The 25,470-nt window shown below is 45.3% G+C and overlaps 1 long non-coding RNA gene across 27 annotated transcripts; it reads left to right on the top strand.

Moving 5' to 3' along the window:
* Positions 1-5,703: 5,703 nt before the first annotated feature.
* On the top strand, positions 5,704-10,274 carry LOC127924782 (uncharacterized). Of its 27 annotated transcripts, XR_008118775.1 has the most exons (10): positions 5,792-5,890; positions 6,141-6,262; positions 6,515-6,575; positions 6,637-6,665; positions 6,928-7,203; positions 7,667-7,922; positions 8,252-8,373; positions 9,166-9,226; positions 9,294-9,683; positions 10,190-10,274. It is a non-coding gene; the product is annotated as an uncharacterized LOC127924782 (long non-coding RNA). The 27 variants fall into 27 exon arrangements; XR_008118779.1 differs by lacking the exons at positions 8,252-8,373; positions 9,166-9,226; positions 9,294-9,683 and adding an exon at positions 9,751-9,933; XR_008118777.1 differs by lacking the exons at positions 9,166-9,226; positions 9,294-9,683; positions 10,190-10,274 and adding an exon at positions 8,636-9,150.
* Positions 10,275-25,470: the final 15,196 nt, after the last annotated feature.

Consider the following 25,470-nt stretch of genomic DNA (forward strand, 5'->3'; position numbering starts at 1 on the left):
TTAGAAGTTGGCTTCCCACAGGTCTTGTTACTCCTTACCACTATTGAGGGTTTAAAAAAAATCTGTTAGAACTGAAGATTACTATACTATAAGTTTACTTACTAATTATTTTATAACTTAATTTAATTTAATTTAATTTAATTGTATTTTAGTTCTTTTATTTCATTTCATTTTATTTCATTTAACTAATTTAATTGTATTTATTTTATTGTATTTTATTTTTATTTATTTATTTTATTTATTTTATTTATTTTATTTATTTTATTTTATTTCATTTTATTTATTTCATTTAAAAAATATATATATTTTATTTTTATTTTATTGTATTTTGTTTATTTTATTTAGCAGGGAGTGGGCACTGTATCAATACATCAAATTCACATTAAAAAAAAATATATATACATATATGTTATATACTAATGTATTGTATATCCCAGGTCTGTATATTATATAAATATATATATATATATATGTTATATACTGTATATAGGGTATGGGGAACACAATCACTATAATGAAATACGTGGATCAATGTATAGACTATACTAATGTATTGTACATCCCAGGTCTGTATATTACATATACATAGAAATCGAACATTTAAACACAACCATTTAAACTATTGGATTAGCACGAAAAGCAGAAAACGTATTTTACTTACTGATCTTAAAAAGTACGTTACAGTCTCCTTCCAAATCTTTCTCACGCGTGTACAGGACTCCTCGTGTCCCTCTCCCCGGTCAATTTCAGCAATAATCTCATACAAATCAATATACTTGGACTTCGATTTAGCTTTTCCAGTGTTAGTTGTGTGCTTTTAAAACTTGCTGAATATTTTGTAGAACTGATCTCGCTACATAATACAACATCCTCTACGTTCTGTTGGAGTGGACACCACCCGTCTCATTAACTATCTAGCTATGTGTAATACAACATCCTCTACTGTTGGAGTGAACACCACCCGTCTCATTAACTATCTAGCTATGTGTAATACAACATCCTCTACTGTTGGAGTGAACACCACCCGTCTCATTAACTATCTAGCTATGTGTAATACAACATCCTCTACTGTTGGAGTGAACACCACCCGTCTCATTAACTATCTAGCTATGTGTAATACAACATCCTCTACTGTTGGAGTGAACACCACCCGTCTCATTAACTATCTAGCTATGTGTAATACAACATCCTCTACTGTTGGAGTGAACACCACCCGTCTCATTAACTATCTAGCTATGTGTAATACAACATCCTCTACTGTTGGAGTGAACACCACCCGTCTCATTAACTATCTAGCTATGTTAATACAACATCCTCTACTGTTGGAGTGAACACCACCCGTCTCATTAACTATCTAGCTATGTGTAATACAACATCCTCTACTGTTGGAGTGACACCACCCGTCTCATTAACTATCTAGCTATGTGTAATACAACATCCTCTACTGTTGGAGTGAACACCACCCGTCTCATTAACTATCTAGCTATGTGTAATACAACATCCTCTACTGTTGGAGTGAACACCACCCGTCTCATTAACTATCTAGCTATGTGTAATACAACATCCTCTACTGTTGGAGTGAACACCGCCCGTCTCATTAACTATCTAGCTATGTGTAATACAACATCCTCTACTGTTGGAGTGAACACCACCCGTCTCATTAACTATCTAGCTATGTGTAATACAACATCCTCTACTGTTGGAGTGAACACCACCCGTCTCATTAACTATCTAGCTATGTGTAATACAACATCCTCTACTGTTGGAGTGAACACCGCCCGTCTCATTAACTATCTAGCTATGTGTAATACAACATCTCTTCTACTGTTGGAGTGAACACCGCCCGTCTCATTAACTATCTAGCTATGTGTAATACAACATCCTCTACTGTTGGAGTGAACACCACCCGTCTCATTAACTATCTAGCTATGTGTAATACAACATCCTCTACTGTTGGAGTGAACACCACCCGTCTCATTAACTATCTAGCTATGTGTAATACAACATCCTCTACTGTTGGAGTGAACACCACCCGTCTCATTAACTATCTAGCTATGTGTAATACAACATCCTCTTGGTTCTGTTGGAGTGAACACCACCCGTCTCATTAACTATCTAGCTATGTGTAATACAACATCCTCTTGGTTCTGTTGGAGTGAACACCACCCGTCTCATTAACTATCTAGCTATGTGTAATACAACATCCTCTACTGTTGGAGTGAACACCACCCGTCTCATTAACTATCTAGCTATGTGTAATACAACATCCTCTTGGTACTGTTGGAGTGAACACCACCCGTCTCATTAACTATCTAGCTATGTGTAATACAACATCCTCTACTGTTGGAGTGAACACCACCCGTCTCATTAACTATCTAGCTATGTGTAATACAACATCCTCTACTGTTGGAGTGAACACCACCCGTCTCATTAACTATCTAGCTATGTGTAATACAACATCCTCTACTGTTGGAGTGAACACCACCCGTCTCATTAACTATCTAGCTATGTGTAATACAACATCCTCTACTGTTGGAGTGAACACCACCCGTCTCATTAACTATCTAGCTATGTGTAATACAACATCCTCTACTGTTGGAGTGAACACCACCCGTCTCATTAACTATCTAGCTATGTGTAATACAACATCCTCTTGGTTCTGTTGGAGTGAACACCGCCCGTCTCATTAACTATCTAGCTATGTGTAATACAACATCCTCTACTGTTGGAGTGAACACCACCCGTCTCATTAACTATCTAGCTATGTGTAATACAACATCCTCTACTGTTGGAGTGAACACCACCCGTCTCATTAACTATCTAGCTATGTGTAATACAACATCCTCTACTGTTGGAGTGAACACCACCCGTCTCATTAACTATCTAGCTATGTGTAATACAACATCCTCTACTGTTGGAGTGAACACCACCCGTCTCATTAACTATCTAGCTATGTGTAATACAACATCCTCTTGGTTCTGTTGGAGTGAACACCGCCCGTCTCATTAACTATCTAGCTATGTGTAATACAACATCCTCTACTGTTGGAGTGAACACCACCCGTCTCATTAACTATCTAGCTATGTGTAATACAACATCCTCTACTGTTGGAGTGAACACCACCCGTCTCATTAACTATCTAGCTATGTGTAATACAACATCCTCTACTGTTGGAGTGAACACCACCCGTCTCATTAACTATCTAGCTATGGGTAATACAACATCCTCTACTGTTGGAGTGAACACCACCCGTCTCATTAACTATCTAGCTATGTGTAATACAACATCCTCTACTGTTGGAGTGAACACCGCCCGTCTCATTAACTATCTAGCTATGTGTAATACAACATCCTCTTGGTTCTGTTGGAGTGAACACCACCCGTCTCATTAACTATCTAGCTATGTGTAATACAACATCCTCTACTGTTGGAGTGAACACCACCCGTCTCATTAACTATCTAGCTATGTGTAATACAACATCCTCTACTGTTGGAGTGAACACCACCCGTCTCATTAACTATCTAGCTATGTGTAATACAACATCCTCTACTGTTGGAGTGAACACCACCCGTCTCATTAACTATCTAGCTATGTGTAATACAACATCCTCTACTGTTGGAGTGAACACCGCCCGTCTCATTAACTATCTAGCTATGTGTAATACAACATCCTCTACTGTTGGAGTGAACACCGCCCGTCTCATTAACTATCTAGCTATGTGTAATACAACATCCTCTACTGTTGGAGTGAACACCACCCGTCTCATTAACTATCTAGCTATGTGTAATACAACATCCTCTACTGTTGGAGTGAACACCGCCCGTCTCATTAACTATCTAGCTATGTGTAATACAACATCCTCTACTGTTGGAGTGAACACCACCCGTCTCATTAACTATCTAGCTATGTGTAATACAACATCCTCTACTGTTGGAGTGAACACCACCCGTCTCATTAACTATCTAGCTATGTGTAATACAACATCCTCTACTGTTGGAGTGAACACCACCCGTCTCATTAACTATCTAGCTATGTGTAATACAACATCCTCTACTGTTGGAGTGAACACCACCCGTCTCATTAACTATCTAGCTATGTGTAATACAACATCCTCTACTGTTGGAGTGAACACCGCCCGTCTCATTAACTATCTAGCTATGTGTAATACAACATCCTCTACTGTTGGAGTGAACACCGCCCGTCTCATTAACTATCTAGCTATGTGTAATACAACATCCTCTACTGTTGGAGTGAACACCGCCCGTCTCATTAACTATCTAGCTATGTGTAATACAACATCCTCTACTGTTGGAGGGAACACCGCCCGTCTCATTTACTATCTCGCTATGTTTCAAAACAATAGGTGGTCATAGTTACTGTAATAGCTACTGTAAAATGGACGTAGCAAGTCTGGAACCAACAGGACCCCGTCTCATTAACTATCTAGCTATGTAATACAACATACACTAGGTACTGGTTATCAGTTATCATTAACTCAGTACTGGTACCCTGTGTATATAACCTGGTTATCATTACTCAGTACTGGTACCCCGTGTATATAACCTAGTTATCATTACTCAGTACTGGTCTGTCTATATAACCTGGTTATCATTACTCAGTACTGGTACCCTGTCTATATAACCTGGTTATCATTACTCAGTACTGGTACCCCGTGTATATAACCTAGTTATCATTACTCAGTACTGGTCTGTCTATATAACCTGGTTATCATTACTCAGTACTGGTACCCTGTGTATATAACCTAGTTATCATTACTCAGTACTGGTACCCTGTGTATATAACCTAGTTATCATTAACTCAGGACTGGTACCATGTGTATATAACCTAGTTATCATTACTCAGGACTGGTACCCTGTGTATATAACCTAGTTATCATTAACTCAGGACTGGTACCCTGTGTATATAACCTAGTTATCATTAACTCAGTACTGGTACCCTGTGTATATAACCTAGTTATCATTAACTCAGTACTGGTACCCTGTCTATATAACCTAGTTATCACTGTTTGTCTACACCTGTTGCTTATGAAAGCATGTGACAAATAACAATTGACTACCCCCCTCACACACACACACACACACAGACAAGGAGCACAGATTGAATGAAGTTGTGTTAGAACAGGGGACTGAATCTGGCACATTGAAATATACCAGGCACGCTGAGGCTGTTATCTGTGTGTGTTGGATCTGATGCTGGTCATTTTCTGGCCCATCGTCATTTCATGCCAATTTGGTGTGATTTCTGCTGGGGCTTGAGGGAGGGTGGCACGGAGGGGGAAGGGAGGAAGGGGAGATGGGGGGAGGGAGGGAGGGAGGGAGAGAGGGGGAAGGGAGGAGGGGGAGGTGGGGGGAGGGAGGGAGGGAGGCACAGAGGGGGAAGGGAGGGAGGGAGGGTGGCACGGAGGGGGGAGGGAGGAAGGGGAGATGGGGGGAGGGAGGGTGGCACGGAGGGGGAAGGGAGGAGGGGGAGGTGGGGGAGATGGGGGAGGGAGTGTTTGTCTTAGATCAGTATAAATCCTGAGGGAGTGTCTTAGATCAGTATAAATCCTGAGGGAGTGTCTTAGATCAGTATAAATCCTGAGGGAGTGTCTTAGATCAGTATAAATCTACCCTGCTGTATCTTCAGCTTGGACCACCTGATTTGATGAGGGGACTGAGGCTTCAGTGTGTTAGTAGAACAGGTTAGTGAACTCAGCCCCAGGACCAGCTGGATGAGGGGACTGAGGCTTCAGTGTGTTAGTAGAACAGGTTAGTGAACTCAGGCCAAGCTGGATGAGGGGACTGAGGCTTCAGTGTGTTAGTAGAACAGGTTTGTGAACTCAGGACCAGCTGGATGAGGGGACTGAGGCTTCAGTGTGTTAGTAGAACAGGTTTGTGAAATCAGGACCAGCTGGATGAGGGGACTGAGGCTTCAGTGTGTTAGTAGAACAGGTTAGTGAACTCAGGACCAGCTGGATGAGGGGACTGAGGCTTCAGTGTGTTAGTAGAACAGATTTGTGAACTCAGCACCAGGACCAGCTGGATGAGGGGACTGAGGCTTCAGTGTGTTAGTAGAACAGGTTAGTGAACTCAGGACCAGCTGGATGAGGGGACTGATGCTTCAGTGTGTTAGTAGAACAGGTTAGTGAACTCAGGACCAGCTGGATGAGGGGACTGAGGCTTCAGTGTGTTAGTAGAACAGGTTTGTGAACTCAGGACCAGCTGGATGAGGGGACTGAGGCTTCAGTGTGTTAGTAGAACAGGTTTGTGAACTCAGCCCCAGGACCAGCTGGATGAGGGGACTGAGGCTTCAGTGTGTTAGTAGAACAGGTTTGTGAACTCAGACCAGGACCTGGATGAGGGGACTGAGGCTTCAGTGTGTTAGTAGAACAGGATTGTGAAATCAGGACCAGCTGGATGAGGGGACTGAGGCTTCAGTGTGTTAGTAGAACAGGTTAGTGAACTCAGCCCCAGCTGGATGAGGGGACTGAGGCTTCAGTGTGTTAGTAGAACAGGTTTGTGAACTCAGGACCAGCTGGATGAGGGGACTGAGGCTTCAGTGTGTTAGTAGAACAGGTTTGTGAAATCAGGACCAGCTGGATGAGGGGACTGAGGCTTCAGTGTGTTAGTAGAACAGGTTTGTGAACTCAGGACCAGCTGGATGAGGTGACTGAGGCTTCAGTGTGTTAGTAGAACAGGTTAGTGAACTGAGCCCCAGGACCAGCTGGATGAGGGGACTGAGGCTTCAGTGTGTTAGTAGAACAGGTTAATGAACTCAGCACCAGGACCAGCTGGATGAGGGGACTGAGGCTTCAGTGTGTTAGTAGAATAGGTTAGTGAACTCAGCCCCAGGACCAGCTGGATGAGGGGACTGAGGCTTCAGTGTGTTAGTAGAACAGGTTAGTGAACTCAGCCCCAGCTGGATGAGGGGACTGAGGCTTCAGTGTGTTAGTAGAACAGGTTTGTGAACTCAGGACCAGCTGGATGAGGGGACTGAGGCTTCAGTGTGTTAGTAGAACAGGTTTGTGAACTCAGGACCAGCTGGATGAGGGGACTGAGGCTTCAGTGTGTTAGTAGAACAGGTTTGTGAACTCAGGACCAGCTGGATGAGGGGACTGAGGCTTCAGTGTGTTAGTAGAACAGGTTTGTGAACTCAGGACCAGCTGGATGAGGGGACTGAGGCTTCAGTGTGTTAGTAGAACAGGTTTGTGAAATCAGGACCAGCTGGATGAGGGGACTGAGGCTTCAGTGTGTTAGTAGAACAGGTTAGTGAACTCAGCCCCAGGACCAGCTGGATGAGGGGACTGAGGCTTCAGTGTGTTAGTAGAACAGGTTAGTGAACTCAGCCCCAGGACCAGCTAGATGAGGGGACTGAGGCTTCAGTGTGTTAGTAGAACAGGTTAATGAACTCAGCACCAGGACCAGCTGGATGAGGGGACTGAGGCTTCAGTGTGTTAGTAGAATAGGTTAGTGAACTCAGCCCCAGGACCAGCTGGATGAGGGGACTGAGGCTTCAGTGTGTTAGTAGAACAGGTTAGTGAACTCAGCCCCAGGACCAGCTGGATGAGGGGACTGAGGCTTCAGTGTGTTAGTAGAACAGGTTAGTGAACTCAGCCCCAGGACCAGCTGGATGAGGGGACTGAGGCTTCAGTGTGTTAGTAGAACAGGTTTGTGAACTCAGGACCAGCTGGATGAGGGGACTGAGGCTTCAGTGTGTTAGTAGAACAGGTTTGTGAACTCAGCCCCAGGACCAGCTGGATGAGGGGACTGAGGCTTCAGTGTGTTAGTAGAACAGGTTTGTGAACTCAGGACCAGCTGGATGAGGGGACTGAGGCTTCAGTGTGTTAGTAGAACAGGTTTGTGAACTCAGCCCCAGGACCAGCTGGATGAGGGGACTGAGGCTTCAGTGTGTTAGTAGAACAGGTTAGTGAACTCAGCCCCAGGACCAGCTGGATGAGGGGACTGAGGCTTCAGTGTGTTAGTAGAACAGGTTAGTGAACTCAGCCCCAGGACCAGCTGGATGAGGGGACTGAGGCTTCAGTGTGTTAGTAGAACAGGTTAGTGAACTCAGCCCCGGGACCAGCTGGATGAGGGGACTGAGGCTTCAGTGTGTTAGTAGAACAGGTTAGTGAACTCAGGACCAGCTGGATGAGGGGACTGAGGCTTCAGTGTGTTAGTAGAACAGGTTAGTGAACTCAGCCCCAGGACCAGCTGGATGAGAGGACTGAGGCTTCAGTGTGTTAGTAGAACAGGTTAGTGAACTCAGGACCAGCTGGATGAGGGGACTGAGGCTTCAGTGTGTTAGTAGAACAGGTTTGTGAACTCAGGACCAGCTGGATGAGGGGACTGAGGCTTCAGTGTGTTAGTAGAACAGGTTAGTGAACTCAGCCCCAGGACCAGCTGGATGAGGGGACTGAGGCTTCAGTGTGTTAGTAGAACAGGTTAGTGAACTCAGCCCCAGGACCAGCTGGATGAGGGGACTGAGGCTTCAGTGTGTTAGTAGAACAGGTTAGTGAACTCAGCCCCAGGACCAGCTGGATGAGGGGACTGAGGCTTCAGTGTGTTAGTAGAACAGGTTAGTGAACTCTGGACCAGCTGGATGAGGGGACTGAGGCTTCAGTGTGTTAGTAGAACAGGTTAGTGAACTCAGGACCAGCTGGATGAGGGGACTGAGGCTTCAGTGTGTTAGTAGAACAGGTTAGTGAACTCAGCCCCAGGACCAGCTGGATGAGGGGACTGAGGCTTCAGTGTGTTAGTAGAACAGGTTAGTGAACTCAGCCCCAGGACCAGCTGGATGAGGGGACTGAGGCTTCAGTGTGTTAGTAGAACAGGTTAGTGAACTCAGCCCCAGGACCAGCTGGATGAGGGGACTGAGGCTTCAGTGTGTTAGTAGAACAGGTTAGTGAACTCAGCCCCAGGACCAGCTGGATGAGGGGACTGAGGCTTCAGTGTGTTAGTAGAACAGGTTAGTGAACTCAGCCCCAGGACCAGCTGGATGAGGGGACTGAGGCTTCAGTGTGTTAGTAGAACAGGTTAGTGAACTCAGCCCCAGGACCAGCTGGATGAGGGGACTGAGGCTTCAGTGTGTTAGTAGAACAGGTTAGTGAACTCAGCCCCAGGACCAGCTGGATGAGGGGACTGAGGCTTCAGTGTGTTAGTAGAACAGGTTAGTGAACTCAGGACCAGCTGGATGAGGGGACTGAGGCTTCAGTGTGTTAGTAGAACAGGTTAGTGAACTCAGCCCCAGGACCAGCTGGATGAGAGGACTGAGGCTTCAGTGTGTTAGTAGAACAGGTTAGTGAACTCAGCCCCAGGACCAGCTGGATGAGGGGACTGAGGCTTCAGTGTGTTAGTAGAACAGGTTAGTGAACTCAGCCCCAGGACCAGCTGGATGAGGGGACTGAGGCTTCAGTGTGTTAGTAGAACAGGTTAGTGAACTCAGCCCCAGGACCAGCTGGATGAGGGGACTGAGGCTTCAGTGTGTTAGTAGAACAGGTTAGTGAACTCAGGACCAGCTGGATGAGGGGACTGAGGCTTCAGTGTGTTAGTAGAACAGGTTAGTGAACTCAGCCCCAGGACCAGCTGGATGAGGGGACTGAGGCTTCAGTGTGTTAGTAGAACAGGTTAGTGAACTCAGGACCAGCTGGATGAGGGGACTGAGGCTTCAGTGTGTTAGTAGAACAGGTTAGTGAACTCAGCCCCAGGACCAGCTGGATGAGGGGACTGAGGCTTCAGTGTGTTAGTAGAACAGGTTAGTGAACTCAGGACCAGCTGGATGAGGGGACTGAGGCTTCAGTGTGTTAGTAGAACAGGTTAGTGAACTCAGGACCAGCTGGATGAGGGGACTGAGGCTTCAGTGTGTTAGTAGAACAGGTTAGTGAACTCAGGACCAGCTGGATGAGGGGACTGAGGCTTCAGTGTGTTAGTAGAACAGGTTAGTGAACTCAGCCCCAGGACCAGCTGGATGAGGGGACTGAGGCTTCAGTGTGTTAGTAGAACAGGTTAGTGAACTCAGGACCAGCTGGATGAGGGGACTGAGGCTTCAGTGTGTTAGTAGAACAGGTTAGTGAACTCAGGACCAGCTGGATGAGGGGACTGAGGCTTCAGTGTGTTAGTAGAACAGGTTAGTGAACTCAGCCCCAGGACCAGCTGGATGAGGGGACTGAGGCTTCAGTGTGTTAGTAGAACAGGTTAGTGAACTCAGGACCAGCTGGATGAGGGGACTGAGGCTTCAGTGTGTTAGTAGAACAGGTTAGTGAACTCAGGACCAGCTGAATGAGGGGACTGAGGCTTCAGTGTGTTAGTAGAACAGGTTAGTGAACTCAGGACCAGCTGGATGAGAGGACACATTTCTTTGCTCAGCTCTTGGCATTGCAGGACTTGGTAATGATATGAGAGGGACTCACTGTATTTTAGATGTTTATAAAACTTCAATTGTTATTTTTTTCCCCCATTTTAATTATTAGTGGATATTGTCCTAATTCTCCCCTGCATGCATTGCTTGTAGTTTTCCTCTGGACATGTAGGAGAATCTTACAGAACTCTGCATGCAGGGTTTCAATTGGGTGTTTGCTCCATTGGGATTTATACTGATCTAAGACATTCCCTCCCTCCCTCCCTCCCTCCCTCCCTCCCTCCCTCCCTCCCTCCCTCCCTCCCTCCCTCCCTCCCCCTCCCTCTCCCTCCCTCCCTCCCTCCCCCCTCCCTCCCTCCCTCCCTCTCACCCTCCCTCCCTCCCCCCTCCTTCTCCCTCTCCATGCCTCTCACCCTCGCTCCCTCCACCTCTCCCTCCCTCCCTCCCTCCCTCCCTCCCCCTCCCTCCCTCCCTCCCTCCCTCCCTCCCCTCCCTCCCTCCCTCCCTCCCCCCCCTCCCTCCCTCCCCCCATGCCCTCACCCTCCCTCCCCCACCTCTCTCCCTCTCCCCCTCCCTCCCTCCCTCCCTCTCCCACCCTCCCTCCCTCCCTCCACCTCTCTCCCTCCCTCTCCCTCCCTCCCTCCCTCCCTCCCTCCACCCTCCCTCCCTCCCTCCCTCCCCTCCCTCTCCCCCTCCTCTCCCTCCCTCCCTGTTGAATCAATTACTTGAATGTGCAGACCTGCAGTTTTCAGTAAGTGTAGTTTTACACTGTGTCCCTCCATTAGAAGTTTATACACCGGTCTGCAGTCCAGAGGACCAGTTAGAGGGGGAGGTGTGTGTGTGTGTGTGTGTGTGTGTGTGTGTGTGTGTGTGTGTGTGTGTGTGTGTGTGTGTGTGTGTGTGTGTGTGTGTGTGTGTGTGTGTGTGTGTGTGTGTGTGTGTGTGTGTGTGTGTGTGTGTGTGTGTGTGTGTGTGTGTGTGTGTGTGTGTGTGTGTGTGTGTGTGTGTGACTGCTTGTTTGTAAGTCTATGTGGTTAAATCATGGCCTCCTTCTTGGTCGTGGGGTAAAAATGCTGTCGTTGCTGTTTCCGAACAACAGAGGAAACAGAGGGTGAATAACTTTATAGAATGAGGAGAGCAGGTCAATTACTCCATCCCTCCCTCCTGCCCTCCTGCCCTCCTGCCACCCTCCATCTCCCTGCCCTCCCCTCTCATCTCATGTCCCAGCAGGTAGGAGCTAGCCTCCGCTAACGCTAGCTAATCAAATTCTAATCAGGCCGCTGCCGGCCGTTACGACAACACACACACACACACACACACACACCCACCGGTAAGGACCAAGACAGACCATTAACATCACAGAAGGGCCAAGGCAGCAGAACCATGTATTTGAGGTTGGAATAAGAATGAGGTCACCCCTGGAATATATGAATGGTTCGTCTCAGAGGGGGGAAACAGGAACAGGCAGGTCCAGGGAGAGAGCATTAACAGAGTACATGGGGGGGGAGAGATTGTGAAAGACAATAACCCACATAATGAGTGGTATGATATTAATGTTGAGTCCAGCCTCTCTCCAGGTGGCTGGGTAATATAACTGGGAACTGCTGAGATGCTGAGTGTTGTGTTCTTGAAGGGCTAGACTAATAAAGCAACTATGACTCAACTCAACTGACTAAACTCGATTGGACTTGACTAATTTGGACTGTACTAACTAATTTGGACTGTACTAATTTGGACTGTACTAAATTGGACTGTACTAAATTGGACTGTACTAATTTGGACTGTACTAAATTGGACTGTACTAAATTGGACTGTACTAAATTGGACTGTACTAATTTGGACTGTACTAAATTGGACTGTACTAAATTGGACTGTACTAAATTGGACTGTACTAAATTGGACTTTACTAAATTGGACAGTACTTAATTGGACTGTACTAAATTGGACTGTACTAAATTGGACTGTACTAAATTGGACTGTACTAAATTGGACTGTACTAATTTGGACTGTACTTGACTGTACTAAATTGGTACTAATTGGACTAATTTGGACTGTACTATTGGTACTAATTTGGACTGTACTAAATTGACTTGACTAATTTGGACTGTACTAATTGGACTGTACTAAATTGACTGTACTAAATTGACTGTACTAAATTGGACTGTACTAATTGGACTGTACTGACTGTACTAAATTGTACTTTATAACCTATTGACTGTGGACTGTACTAAATTGACTGTATTTATAATTGGACTGTACTAAATTGGACTGTACTGACATTACTGTGTAATTATGATTGGACTGTACTAAATTGGACTGTACTAAATTGACTGTACTGTATTTATTGGACTGCTATTGGTACTTAATTGTGTGTATTGATAACCTGATAATTGGTCTGTACTATTGTATTGATAACCTAGTGGTCGGTGTGTATTTATATCCTATTGGTCTGTGTGTATTCATAACCTATTGGTCTGTGTGTATTGATAACCTATTGGTCTGTGTGTATTGATACGCTATTGGTCTGTGTGTATTGATACGCTATTGGTCTGTGTGTATTGATAACCTAGTGGTCTGTGTGTATTTATATCCTATTGGTCTGTGTGTATTGATAACCTATTGGTCTGTGTGTATTGATATCCTAGTGGTCTGTGTGTATTTATATCATATTGGTCTGTGTGTATTGATAACCTAGTGGTCTGTGTGTATTTATATCATATTGGTCTGTGTGTATTGGTAACCTAGTGGTCTGTGTGTATTGATAACCTATTGGTCTGTGTGTATTGATATCCTAGTGGTCTGTGTGTATTTATATCATATTGGTCTGTGTGTATTGGTAACCTAGTGGTCTGTGTGTATTGATAACCTAGTGGTCTGTGTGTATTTATATCCTATTGGTCTGTGTGTATTGATAACCTATTGGTCTGTGTGTATTGATATCCTAGTGGTCTGTGTGTATTGATATAACCTATTGGTCTGTGTGTATTGATAACCTATTGGTCTGTGTGTATTGATAACCTATTGGTCTGTATAACCTATTGGTCTGTGTGTATTGATAACCTACTGGTCTTGTATTGTCTGGTCTGTGTGTATTGATAACCTATTGGTCTGTGTGTATTGATATCCTATTGGTCTGTGTGTATTGATAACCTATTGGTCTGTGTGTATTGATAACCTATTGGTCTGTGTGTATTGATATCCTATTGGTCTGTGTGTATTGATATCCTATTGGTCTGTGTGTATTTATATCCTATTGGTCTGTGTGTATTGATATCCTATTGGTCTGTGTGTATTGATATCCTATTGGTCTGTGTGTATTGATATCCTATTGGTCTGTGTGTATTGATATCCTATTGGTCTGTGTGTATTTATATCCTATTGGTCTGTGTGTATTGATAACCTATTGGTCTGTGTGTATTGATAACCTAGTGGTCTGTGTGTATTGATAACCTATTGGTCTGTGTGTATTGATATCCTATTGGTCTGTGTGTATTGATATCCTATTGGTCTGTGTGTATTGATATCCTATTGGTCTGTGTGTATTGATATCCTATTGGTCTGTGTGTATTGATATCCTATTGGTCTGTGTGTATTGATATCCTATTGGTCTGTGTGTATTGATAACCTATTGGTCTGTGTGTATTGATAACCTATTGGTCTGTGTGTATTGATATCCTATTGGTCTGTGTGTATTGATAACCTATTGGTCTGTGTGTATTGATAACCTATTGGTCTGTGTGTATTGATATCCTATTGGTCTGTGTGTATTGATAACCTATTGGTCTGTGTGTATTGATATCCTATTGGTCTGTGTGTATTGATATCCTATTGGTCTGTGTGTATTGATATCCTAGTGGTCTGTTTGTAGTGTGTATTGATAACCTATTGGTCTGTGTGTATTGATATCCTAGTGGTCTGTTTGTAGTGTGTATTGATAACCTAGTGGTCTGTTTGTAGTGTGTATTGATAACCTATTGGTCTATGTGTAGTGTGTATTGATAACCTAGTGGTGGTCTGTGTGTATTGATATCCTAGTGGTCTGTTTGTATTGGTCTGTGTGTATTGATATCCTATTGGTCTATGTGTAGTATCCTATTGGTAACCTAGTGGTCTGTTTGTCTGTGTGTATTGATATCCTAGTGGTCTGTTTGATATCCTAGTGGTCTGTGTGTATTGATAACCTAGTGGTCTGTTTGTATCCTATTGGTGTGTATTGATAACCTATTGGTCTGTTTGTAGTGTGTATTGATATCCTAGTGGTCTGTGTGTAGTGTGTATTGATAACCTATTGGTCTATGTGTAGTGTGTATTGATAACCTAGTGGTCTGTTTGTAGTGTGTATTGATAACCTATTGGTCTGTTTGTAGTGTGTATTGATAACCTATTGGTCTATGTGTATTGATAACCTAGTGGTCTGTTTGTAGTGTGTATTGATAACCTAGTGGTCTGTTTGTAGTGTGTATTGATAACCTATTGGTCTATGTGTAGTATGTATTGATAACCTAGTGGTCTGTTTGTAGTGTGTATTGATAACCTATTGTGTGAATTTACACTGTCACAGTAGTTTTACGTTTTTGTGTCCTGTTTGTTTGTGTGTGTGTGTGTGTGTGTGTGTGTGTGTGTGTGTGTGTGTGTGTGTGTGTGTGTGTGTGTGTGTGTGTGTGTGTGTGTGTGTGTGTGTGTGTGTGTGTGTGTGTGTGTGTGTGTGTGTGCGTGCGTGTGACTTGAGTGTGCGTTTGTGTCAGCCAGGTATTTTACTGGAGAAAATATCGGAATCCAGTTTCCCGGGGTAACGGTTTAACCCTCCGAAGGTTTCTGATTGGTTAGTAAATATTTGATCAGTATTCTAATGACGGTCTCATCATCTCCTCCATGGATGATCAATAAATTATTAAAGAGTTATCATCTTTCATTCATGAAGGAGAGAAATCATCAAACACATGACCATCTGTCTGGGCCACCTCCATATTTTTTTTTTTTTTTTTTTTGGGGGGGTTTAGGGAGAACATTAACCTTTTTATGGGGCAGGGTATCCTAGTGGTTAGAGTGTAGAGGACGTAGGTAACCTAGTGGTTAGAATGTAGAGGTAGCAGGTAACCTAGTGGTTAGAATGTAGAGGTAGTAGGTAACCTAGTGGTTAGAATGTAGAGGAGTTAGGTAGCCTAGTGGTTCGAGTGTAGAGGAGTTAGGTAGTCTAGTGGTTAGAGTGTAGAGGAGGTAGGTAACCTAGTGGTTAGAGTGTAGAGGAGTTAGGTAGTCTAGTGGTTAGAGTGTAGAGGACGTAGGTAACCTAGTGGTTAGAGTGTAGAGGAGGTAGGTAACCTAGTGGTTAGAGTGTAGAGGAGTTAGGTAGCCTAGTGGTTAGAGTGTAGAGGAGGTAGGTAACCTAGTGGTTAGAGTGTAGAGGAGTTAGGTAGCCTAGTGGTTAGAGTGTAGAGGAGTTAGGTAGCCTAGTGGTTAGAGTGTAGAGGAGGTAGGTAACCTAGTGGTTAGAGTGTAGAGGAGGTAGGTAGCCTAGTGGTTAGAGTGTAGAGGACGTAGGTAACCTAGTGGTTAGAGTGTAGAGGAGGTAGGTAACCTAGTGGTTAGAGTGTAGAGGAGGTAGGTAGCCTAGTGGTTAGAGTGTAGAGGAGGTAGGTAACCTAGTGGTTAGAGTGTAGAGGAGGCAGGTAGCCTAGTGGTTAGAGTGTAGAGGAGGTAGGTAACCTAGTGGTTAGAGTGTAGAGGAGGTAGGTAGCCTAGTGGTTAGAGTGTAGAGGAGTTAGGTAGCCTAGTGGTTAGAGTGTAGAGGAGGCAGGTAGCCTAGTGGTTAGAGTGTAGAGGAGTTAGGTAGCCTAGTGGTTTGAGTGTAGAGGAGGCAGGTAGCCTAGTGGTTAGAATGTAGAGGTAGTAGGTAACCTAGTGGTTAGAATGTAGAGGACGTAGGTAACCTAGTGGTTAGAGTGTAGAGGAGGCAGGTAGCCTAGTGGTTAGAGTGTAGAGGAGGTAGGTAACCTAGTGGTTAGAGTGTAGAGGGGGCAGGTAGCCTAGTGGTTAGAGTGTAGAGGCGGCAGGTAGCCTAGTGGTTAGAGTGTAGACGAGGCAGGTAGCCTAGTGGTTAGAGTGTAGAGGAGTTAGGTAGCCTAGTGGTTTGAGTGTAGAGGAGGCAGGTAGCCAAGTGGTTAGAGTGTAGAGGCGGCAGGTAGCCTAGTGGTTAGAGTGTAGAGGAGGCAGGTAGCCTAGTGGTTAGAGTGTAGAGGCGGCAGGTAACCTAGTGGTTAGAGTGTAGAGGTGGTAGGTAGCCTAGTGGTTAGAGTGTTGGGCGTCAGGTAGCCTAGTGGTTAGAGTGTAGAGGAGGCAGGTAGCCTAGTGGTTAGAGTGTAGAGGAGGTAGGTAGCCTAGTGGTTAGAGTGTAGAGGCGGCAGGTAACCTAGTGGTTAGAGTGTAGAGGTGGTAGGTAGCCTAGTGGTTAGAGTGTAGAGGCGGCAGGTAACCTAGTGGTTAGAGTGTTGGGCGTCAGGTAGCCTAGTAGTTAGAGTGTTGGGTGTCAGGTAGCCTAGTGGTTAGAGTGTAGAGGCGGTAGGTAGCCTAGTGGTTAGAGTGTAGAGGCGGCAGGTAACCTAGTGGTAAGAGTGTTGGACTAGTAACCGGAAGGTTGTAAGTTCAAATCCTCCGAGCTGACAAGGTACAAATCTGTCGTTCTGCCCCTGAACAAGGCAGTTAACCTCTTGAAACTAGGGGGCACTATTTTCATTTTTGGAAAAATAACGTTCCCAAAGTAAACAGGCTATTTTGTCAGGACCAGATAATAGAATATGCATATACAGCTTAGGATAGAAAACACTAAAGTTTCCAAAACTGTAAAAATATTTTCTGTGAGTATTAACAGAACTGATATTGCAGGCGAAAGCCTGCATGTTCTCTCAATGTACAGACCATAGACCCAGTGTCAAGCATGTCCTTAAGCTGCACTTTCCCATGTACAGACACAGAGGTGTAAAACAAATCTGAAAAAGCCTTCTTGTGAACCTAACATAACAATTTTCTCTCCTTATTTCGCATCAGAGCACAAAATCTCATACGTTTTCTAGAGATCATCAGATTCCTTCTTGGGGGTAGACAGTTGAACACATTTCACCCCTTTCCCTGTGACGCCCACAGTTTACTGGCAGTTTAATGGTTGCTGCTGTCGCGGTGGGTGTCTCTCACCACCGGGATTTTTATAGCGTCCCCCCTTGTTTTGGACAATTTGACTTCCAATGATCTGGGGAAAAGCACCAGATGCACAGGCTCTCATGTCCACAGTGCATCACAGTGGAGTGATCTGTTGAGCCACAAGCCCTGCATTCCTCTGGAGGGTTGGGTGGGGGAAAGATGGTGCCTGCCACAAGCCCTGCATTCCTCTGGAGGGCTGGGTGGGGGAAAGATGGTGCCTGCCACAAGCCCTGCATTCCTCTGGAGGGCTGGGTGGGGGAAAGATGGTGCCTGCCACAAGCCCTGCATTCCTCTGGAGGGTTGGGTGGGGGAAAGATGGTGCCTGCCACAAGCCCTGCATTCCTCTGGAGGGCTGGGTGGGGAAAGATGGTGCCTGCCACAAGCCCTGCATTCCTCTGGAGGGTTGGGTGGGGAAAGATGGTGCCTGCCACAAGCCCTGCATTCCTCTGGAGGGTTGGGTGGGGAAAGATGGTGCCTGCCACAAGCCCTGCATTCCTCTGGAGGGTTGGGTGGGGGAAAGATGGTGCCTGCCACAAGCCCTGCATTCCTCTGGAGGGTTGGGTGGGGGAAAGATGGTGCCTGCCACAAGCCCTGCATTCCTCTGGAGGGTTGGGTGGGGAAAGATGGTGCCCTGGCCTGTGTCTGTGAAACCATCACAGGTGGTATGCTCTTCTCTAAGGTACGTTCAAGCAGGTGAGTCTCTCGATCTTTGGCACTCAGCCCATCTTGTTTGGCGCTTGATGTGAGAGAAGTGTCACTGTCGGCTGGTGGTCAACCTTTCTGTTATACTGTCAGCTGGTGGTCAACCTTTCTGTTATCCTGACAGCTGGTGGTCAACCTTTCTGTTATCCTGTCAGCTGGTGGTCAACCTTTCTGTTATCCTGTCAGCTGGTGGTCAACCTTTCTGTTATCCTGATACTGTCAGCTGGTGGTCAACCTTTCTGTTATCCTGTCAGCTGGTGGTCAACCTTTCTGTTATCCTGCTACTGTCAGCTGGTGGTCAACCTTTCTGTTATACTGTCAGCTGGGGTCAACCTTTCTGTTATCCTGCTACTGTCAGCTGGTGGTCAACCTTTCTGTTATACTGTCAGCTGGTGGTCAACCTTTCTGTTATCCTGTCAGCTGGTGGTCAACCTTTCTGTTATCCTGTCAGCTGGTGGTCAACCTTTCTGTTATCCTGCTACTGTCAGCTGGTGGTCAACCTTTCTGTTATCCTGCTACTGTCAGCTGGTGGTCAACCTTTCTGTTATCCTGCTACTGTCAGCTGGTGGTCAACCTTTCTGTTATACTGTCAGCTGGTGGTCAACCTTTCTGTTATCCTGTCAGCTGGTGGTCAACCTTTCTGTTATCCTGTCAGCTGGTGGTCAACCTTTCTGTTATCCTGTCAGCTGGTGGTCAACCTTTCTGTTATCCTGTCAGCTGGTGGTCAACCTTTCTGTTATCCTGATACTGTCAGCTGGTGGTCAACCTTTCTGTTATCCTGTCAGCTGGTGGTCAACCTTTCTGTTATCCTGCTACTGTCAGCTGGTGGTCAACCTTTCTGTTATACTGTCAGCTGGTGGTCAACCTTTCTGTTATCCTGCTACTGTCAGCTGGTGGTCAACCTTTCTGTTATCCTGCTACTGTCAGCTGGTGGTCAACCTTTCTGTTATCCTGTCAGCTGGTGGTCAACCTTTCTGTTATCCTGTCAGCTGGTGGTCAACCTTTCTGTTATCCTGTCAGCTGGTGGTCAACCTTTCTGTTATCCTGCTACTGTCAGCTGGTGGTCAACCTTTCTGTTATCCTGCTACTGTCAGCTGGTGGTCAACCTTTCTGTTATCCTGCTACTGTCAGCTGGTGGTCAACCTTTCTGTTATCCTGTCAGCTGGTGGTCAACCTTTCTGTTATCCTGTCAGCTGGTGGTCAACCTTTCTGTTATCCTGCTACTGTCAGCTGGTGGTCAACCTGTCAGCTGGTGGTTCTGTTATCCTGTCAGCTGGTGGTCAACCTTTCTGTTATCCTGTCAGCTGGTGGTCAACCTTTCTGTTATCCTGTCTACTGTCAGCTGGTCTGTTATCCTGTCAGCTGGTGGTCAACCTTTCTGTTATACTGTCAGCTGGTGGTCAACCTTTCTGTTATCCTGTCAGCTGGTGGTCAACCTTTCTGTTATACTGTCAGCTGGTGGTCAACCTTTCTGTTATCAGCTCAACCTTTCTGTTATCCTGTCAGCTGGTGGTCAACCTTTCTGTTATCCTGTCAGCTGGTGGTCAACCTTTCTGTTATCCTGTCAGCTGGTGGTCAACCTTTCTGTTATCCTGCTACTGTCAGCTGGTGGTCAACCTTTCTGTTATACTGTCAGCTGGTGGTCAACCTTTCTGTTATACTGTCAGCTGGTGGTCAACCTTTCTGTTATCAGCTGGTGGTCAACCTTTCTGTTACTGTCAGCTGGTGGTCAACCTTTCTGTTATCCTGTCAGCTGGTGGTCAACCTTTCTGTTATCCTGTCAGCTGGTGGTCAACCTTTCTGTTATCCTGTCAGCTGGTGGTCAACCTTTCTGTTATCCTGCTACTGTCAGCTGGTGGTCAACCTTTCTGTTATCCTGCTACTGTCAGCTGGTGGTCAACCTTTCTGTTATCCTGTCAGCTGGTGGTCAACCTTTCTGTTATCCTGTCAGCTGGTGGTCAACCTTTCTGTTATCCTGCTACTGTCAGCTGGTGGTCAACCTTTCTGTTATCCTGTCAGCTGGTGGTCAACCTTTCTGTTATCCTGTCAGCTGGTGGTCAACCTTTCTGTTATCCTGCTACTGTCAGCTGGTGGTCAACCTTTCTGTTATCCTGTCAGCTGGTGGTCAACCTTTCTGTTATCCTGCTACTGTCAGCTGGTGGTCAACCTTTCTGTTATCCTGCTACTGTCAGCTGGTGGTCAACCTTTCTGTTATCCTGTCAACCTTTCTGTTATCCTGTCAGCTGGTGGTCAACCTTTCTGTTATCCTGTCAGCTGGTGGTCAACCTTTCTGTTATCCTGCTACTGTCAGCTGGTGGTCAACCTTTCTGTTATCCTCTGTTATCCTGTCAGCTGGTGGTCAACCTTTCTGTTATCCTGTCAGCTGGTGGTCAACCTTTCTGTTATCCTGTCAGCTGGTGGTCTGTTATCCTGCTACTGTCAGCTGGTGGTCAACCTTTCTGTTATACTGTCAGCTGGTGGTCAACCTTTCTGTTATCCTGCTACTGTCAGCTGGTGGTCAACCTTTCTGTTATCCTGTCAGCTGGTGGTCAACCTTTCTGTTATCCTGTCAGCTGGTGGTCAACCTTTCTGTTATCCTGTTATACTGTCAGCTGGTGGTCAACCTTTCTGTTATCCTGTCAGCTGTGGTCAGCTGGTGGTCAACCTTTCTGTTATCCTGGTGGTCAACCTTTCTGTTACTGTCAGCTGGTGGTCAACCTTTCTGTTATACTGTCAGCTGGTGGTCAACCTTTCTGTTATCCTGTTACTGTCAGCTGGTGGTCAACCTTTCTGTTATCCTGCTACTGTCAGCTGGTGGTCAACCTTTCTGTTATCCTGTCAGCTGGTGGTCAACCTTTCTGTTATCCTGTCAGCTGGTGGTCAACCTTTCTGTTATCCTGTCAGCTGGTGGTCAACCTTTCTGTTATCCTGTCAGCTGGTGGTCAACCTTTCTGTTATACTGTCAGCTGGTGGTCAACCTTTCTGTTATCCTGTCAGCTGGTGGTCAACCTTTCTGTTATCCTGTCAGCTGGTGGTCAACCTTTCTGTTATCCTGTCAGCTGGTGGTCAACCTTTTTGTTATCCTGTCAGCTGGTGGTCAGCTGTTATGTCAGCTGGTCAACCTTTCTGTTATCCTGCTCAACCTTTCTGTCAGCTGGTGGTCAACCTTTCTGTTATCCTGTCAGCTGGTGGTCAACCTTTTTGTTATCCTGTCAGCTGGTGGTCAACCTTTCTGTTATCCTGCTGCTGTCAGCTGGTGGTCAACCTTTCTGTTATCCTGTCAGCTGGTGGTCAACCTTTCTGTTATCCTGTCAGCTGGTGGTCAACCTTTCTGTTATACTGCTATCCTGTCAGCTGGTGGTCAACCTTTCTGTTATCCTGCTGCTGTCAGCTGGTGGTCAACCTTTCTGTTATCCTGTCAGCTGGTGGTCAACCTTTCTGTTATACTGCTACTGTCAGCTGGTGGTCAACCTTTCTGTTATACTGCTGCTGTCAGCTGGTTGTCAACCTGTTGGCCAAGGGAATTAGAAGCAAGTGTGTGTGTGTGTGTGTGTGTGTGTGTGTGTGTCTCCTTATCTGTCCCAGGCTCATTTTACCTTGGACAACCCTGATCAAAGTGATGCAACAAGATGTAAGAGAGATGATCCTTCTGTAGCACAGTTGGTAGAGCATGGCGCTTGTAACGCCAGGGTAGTGGGCTCGATTCCCGGGACCACCCATACCTAGAATGTATGCACACATGACTGTAAGTCGCTTTGGATAAAAGCGTCTGCTAAATGGCATATAGTATTATTATTAGATGAAGGCCCCCCCCCACACACACACACACACACACACAGACTCTGTCTGTATCCTGTCTGTATCCTGTCTGTCTGTGTCCTGTCTGTCTGTATCCTGTCTATGTTCTGTCCTTTGATGGCAACACCTAGTCACTAAGTCTGTATCCTGTCTGTGTCCTGTCTGTGTCCTGTCTGTATCCTGTCTGTATCCTGTCTGTATCCTGTCTGTGTCCTGTCTGTGTCCTGTCTGTATCCTGTCTGTGTCCTGTCTGTATCCTGTCTGTATCCTGTCTGTGTTCTGTCTGTGTCCTGTCTGTGTCCTGTATGTATCCTGTCTGTGTCCTGTCTGTATCCTGTCTGTATCCTGTCTGTGTCCTGTCTGTATCCTGTCTGTGTCCTGTCTGTATCCTGTCTGTCTGTATCCTGTCTGTATCCTGTCTGTATCCTGTCTTATCCTGTGTTTGTTCTGTCTGTTGATGGCAACACCTAGTCACTAAGTCAAATTCTGGTTACGTGCAAATGTACTTGGAGACTAAAGTGATTGTGGTTCATTACTCTCTGCTATCATTCTACGTATAAATCATTTAAACTTCATTTAATGAAGGAAACCAGACGGAACTGTTTTCTTGTTATGTACGGACAGCCAGGGGCACACGGCATTACTCAGACGTCATTTACAAACACATCAACATGTTGACCTATCAACAAGGGCCTGAGAGATCAGTACAAGACAGGCTGCCGATGTCCCTGTCTCCCCATTCTCCCTTCTGTCAAATCTCTCCTTCCCTGGATCAGGAGAGAGAAGAGAGAGAGAGGGGGAGAGAGAGAGAAAAGAGTGGCGAGAGAGGGGTTGAAGAGAGAGAGAGAGAGAGAGAGAGAGAGAGAGAGAGAGAGAGAGAGAGAGAGAGAGAGAGAGAGAGAGAGAGAGAGAGAGAGAGAGAGAGAGAGAGAGAGAGAGAGAGAGAGAGAGAGAGAGAGAGAGAAAGAGAGAGAGAGAGAGAGAGAGAGAGAGAGAGAGAGAGAGAGAGAGAGACAGAAAAAGAGAGAGAGAGAGACAGAAAAAGAGAGAGGCATTATTTTCCAGTCCTTTCACAGGTGGTGATGTGGTTGTTTCAATTAAGCCTCTACAAGGATTTCTCCCCATCTCCCTTTCTCTCTCTCCCTCTCCCTCTCCATCCCTCTCCCTCCCCCCCCCTCTCTCCCTCTCCATCCCTCTCCCTCTCCCTCCCCCCTCTCTCTTCCTCTCCATCCCTCTCATTCTCCCTCTCTCTCCCTCTCCATCCCTCTCCCTCTCCATCTCTCTCCCTCTCCCTCTCTCCCCCTCTCTCCCCCTCTCTCTCCCTCTCTTCTCTTTTCTTTTGAATGTCTCAGCAAGTTTTAGCCCTAATTTCTTTCTCATCTCGTTGTTTTCTCCTGTTCCTGCAGTGGCAGCATCTTCCCCCTCCTCTCTCTCCTCTGTTGAGCGCCTGCAGCCTAGACCGACTCTACTGCTCCCCTTTGGGGAGAACACACACACACACACACACACCTTTATTTTACCGTTCAGGTGGGGACATTTATTCCCATTGAAAATCCTATTTCCTCTAAACCCCTGTAGTTCTGTCATTGAGGTGTTCTTGTCTATTGATGTTCTGTATGATGTCATTCTGTCATTCTGTTTTGTGTTCTGTGTTCTGTGTGGAACCCCAGGAAGAGTAGCTGCTGCTTTTGCAACAGCTAATGGGGATCCTAATAAAATACCTAACACCTAACCCTAATTCTAAACCTGAACCTAACCCCTAATTATAAACCTAAACCTAACCCCTAACCCTAATTCTAAACCTAAACCTAACCCCTAAGCCTAATTCTAAACCTAAACCATAACCCTAATTATAAACCTAAACCTAACCCCTAACCCTAATTCTAAACCTGAACCTAACCCCTAATTCTAAACCTAAACCTAACCCCTAACCCTAATTCTAAACCTAACCCCTAAGCCTAATTCTAAACCTAAACCTAACCCATAACCCTAATTCTAAACCTAAACCTAACCCCTAAGCCTAATTCTAATCCTAAACCTAACCCCTAAGCCTAATTCTAAACCTAAACCTAACCCCTAACCCTAATTATAAACCTAAACCTAACCCCTAACCCTAATTCTAAACCTAAACCCTAATTCTAAACCTAAACCTAACCCCTAATTCTAATTCTAAACCTAAACCTAACCCCTAACCCTAATTCTAAACCTAACCCCTAATTCTAAACCTAAACCTAACCCCTAATTCTAAACCTAAACCCTAATTCTAAACCTAACGCCTAACCCTAATTCTAAACTTAAACCCTAATTCTAAACCTAACCCCTAACCCTAATTCTAAACCTAACCCCCAATTCTAAACCTAAACCTAACCCCTAATTCTAAACCTAAACCTAAACCTAACCCCTAACCCTAATTCTAAACCTAACCCCTAATTCTAAACCTAAACCTAACCCCTAATTCTAAACCTAAACCATAATTCTAAACCTAACCCCTAACCCTAATTCTAAACCTAACCCCTAATTCTAAACCTAAACCTAACCCCTAATTCTAAACCTAAACCCTAATTCTAAACCTAACGCCTAACCCTAATTCTAAACTTAAACCCTAATTCTAAACCTAACCCCTAACCCTAATTCTAAACCTAACCCCCAATTCTAAACCTAAACCTAACCCCTAATTCTAATTCTAAACCTAAACCTAACCCCTAACCCTAATTCTAAACCTAACCCCTAATTCTAAACCTAAACCTAACCCCTAATTCTAAACCTAAACCATAATTCTAAACCTAACCCCTAACCCTAATTCTAAACCTAACCACTAATTCTAAACCTAAACCTAACCCCTAATTCTAAACCTAAACCTAATCCCTAATTCTAAACCTAACCCCTAACCATAATTCTAAACCTGAACCTAACCCCTAATTATAAACCTAAACCTAACCCCTAATTCTAAACCTAAACATAACCCCTAATTCTAAACCTAAACATAACCCCTACCCTAATTCTAAACCTAAACCTAACCCCTAACCCTAATTCTAAACCTGAACCTAACCCATAACCCTAATTATAAACCTAAACCTAACCCATAACCCTAATTATAAACCTAAACCTAACCCCTAACCCTAATTCTAATCCTCAACCTAACCCCTAATTCTAAACCTAAACCTAACCCCTAAGCCTAGTTCTAATCCTAAACCTAACCCCTAAGCCTAATTCTAAACCTAAACCTAACCCCTAACCCTAATTATAAACCTAAACCTAACCCCTAACCCTAATTCTAATCCTCAACCTAACCCCCAATTCTAAACCTAAACCTAACCCCTAAGCCTAATTCTAAACCTAAACCTAACCCCTAACCCTAATTATAAACCTAAACCTAACCCCTAACCCTAATTCTAAACCTAAACCCTAATTATAAACCTAAAC

The sequence above is a fragment of the Oncorhynchus keta genome, unplaced genomic scaffold (assembly GCF_023373465.1).
Source record: "Oncorhynchus keta strain PuntledgeMale-10-30-2019 unplaced genomic scaffold, Oket_V2 Un_contig_4530_pilon_pilon, whole genome shotgun sequence".
NCBI lineage: Eukaryota > Metazoa > Chordata > Actinopteri > Salmoniformes > Salmonidae > Oncorhynchus > Oncorhynchus keta.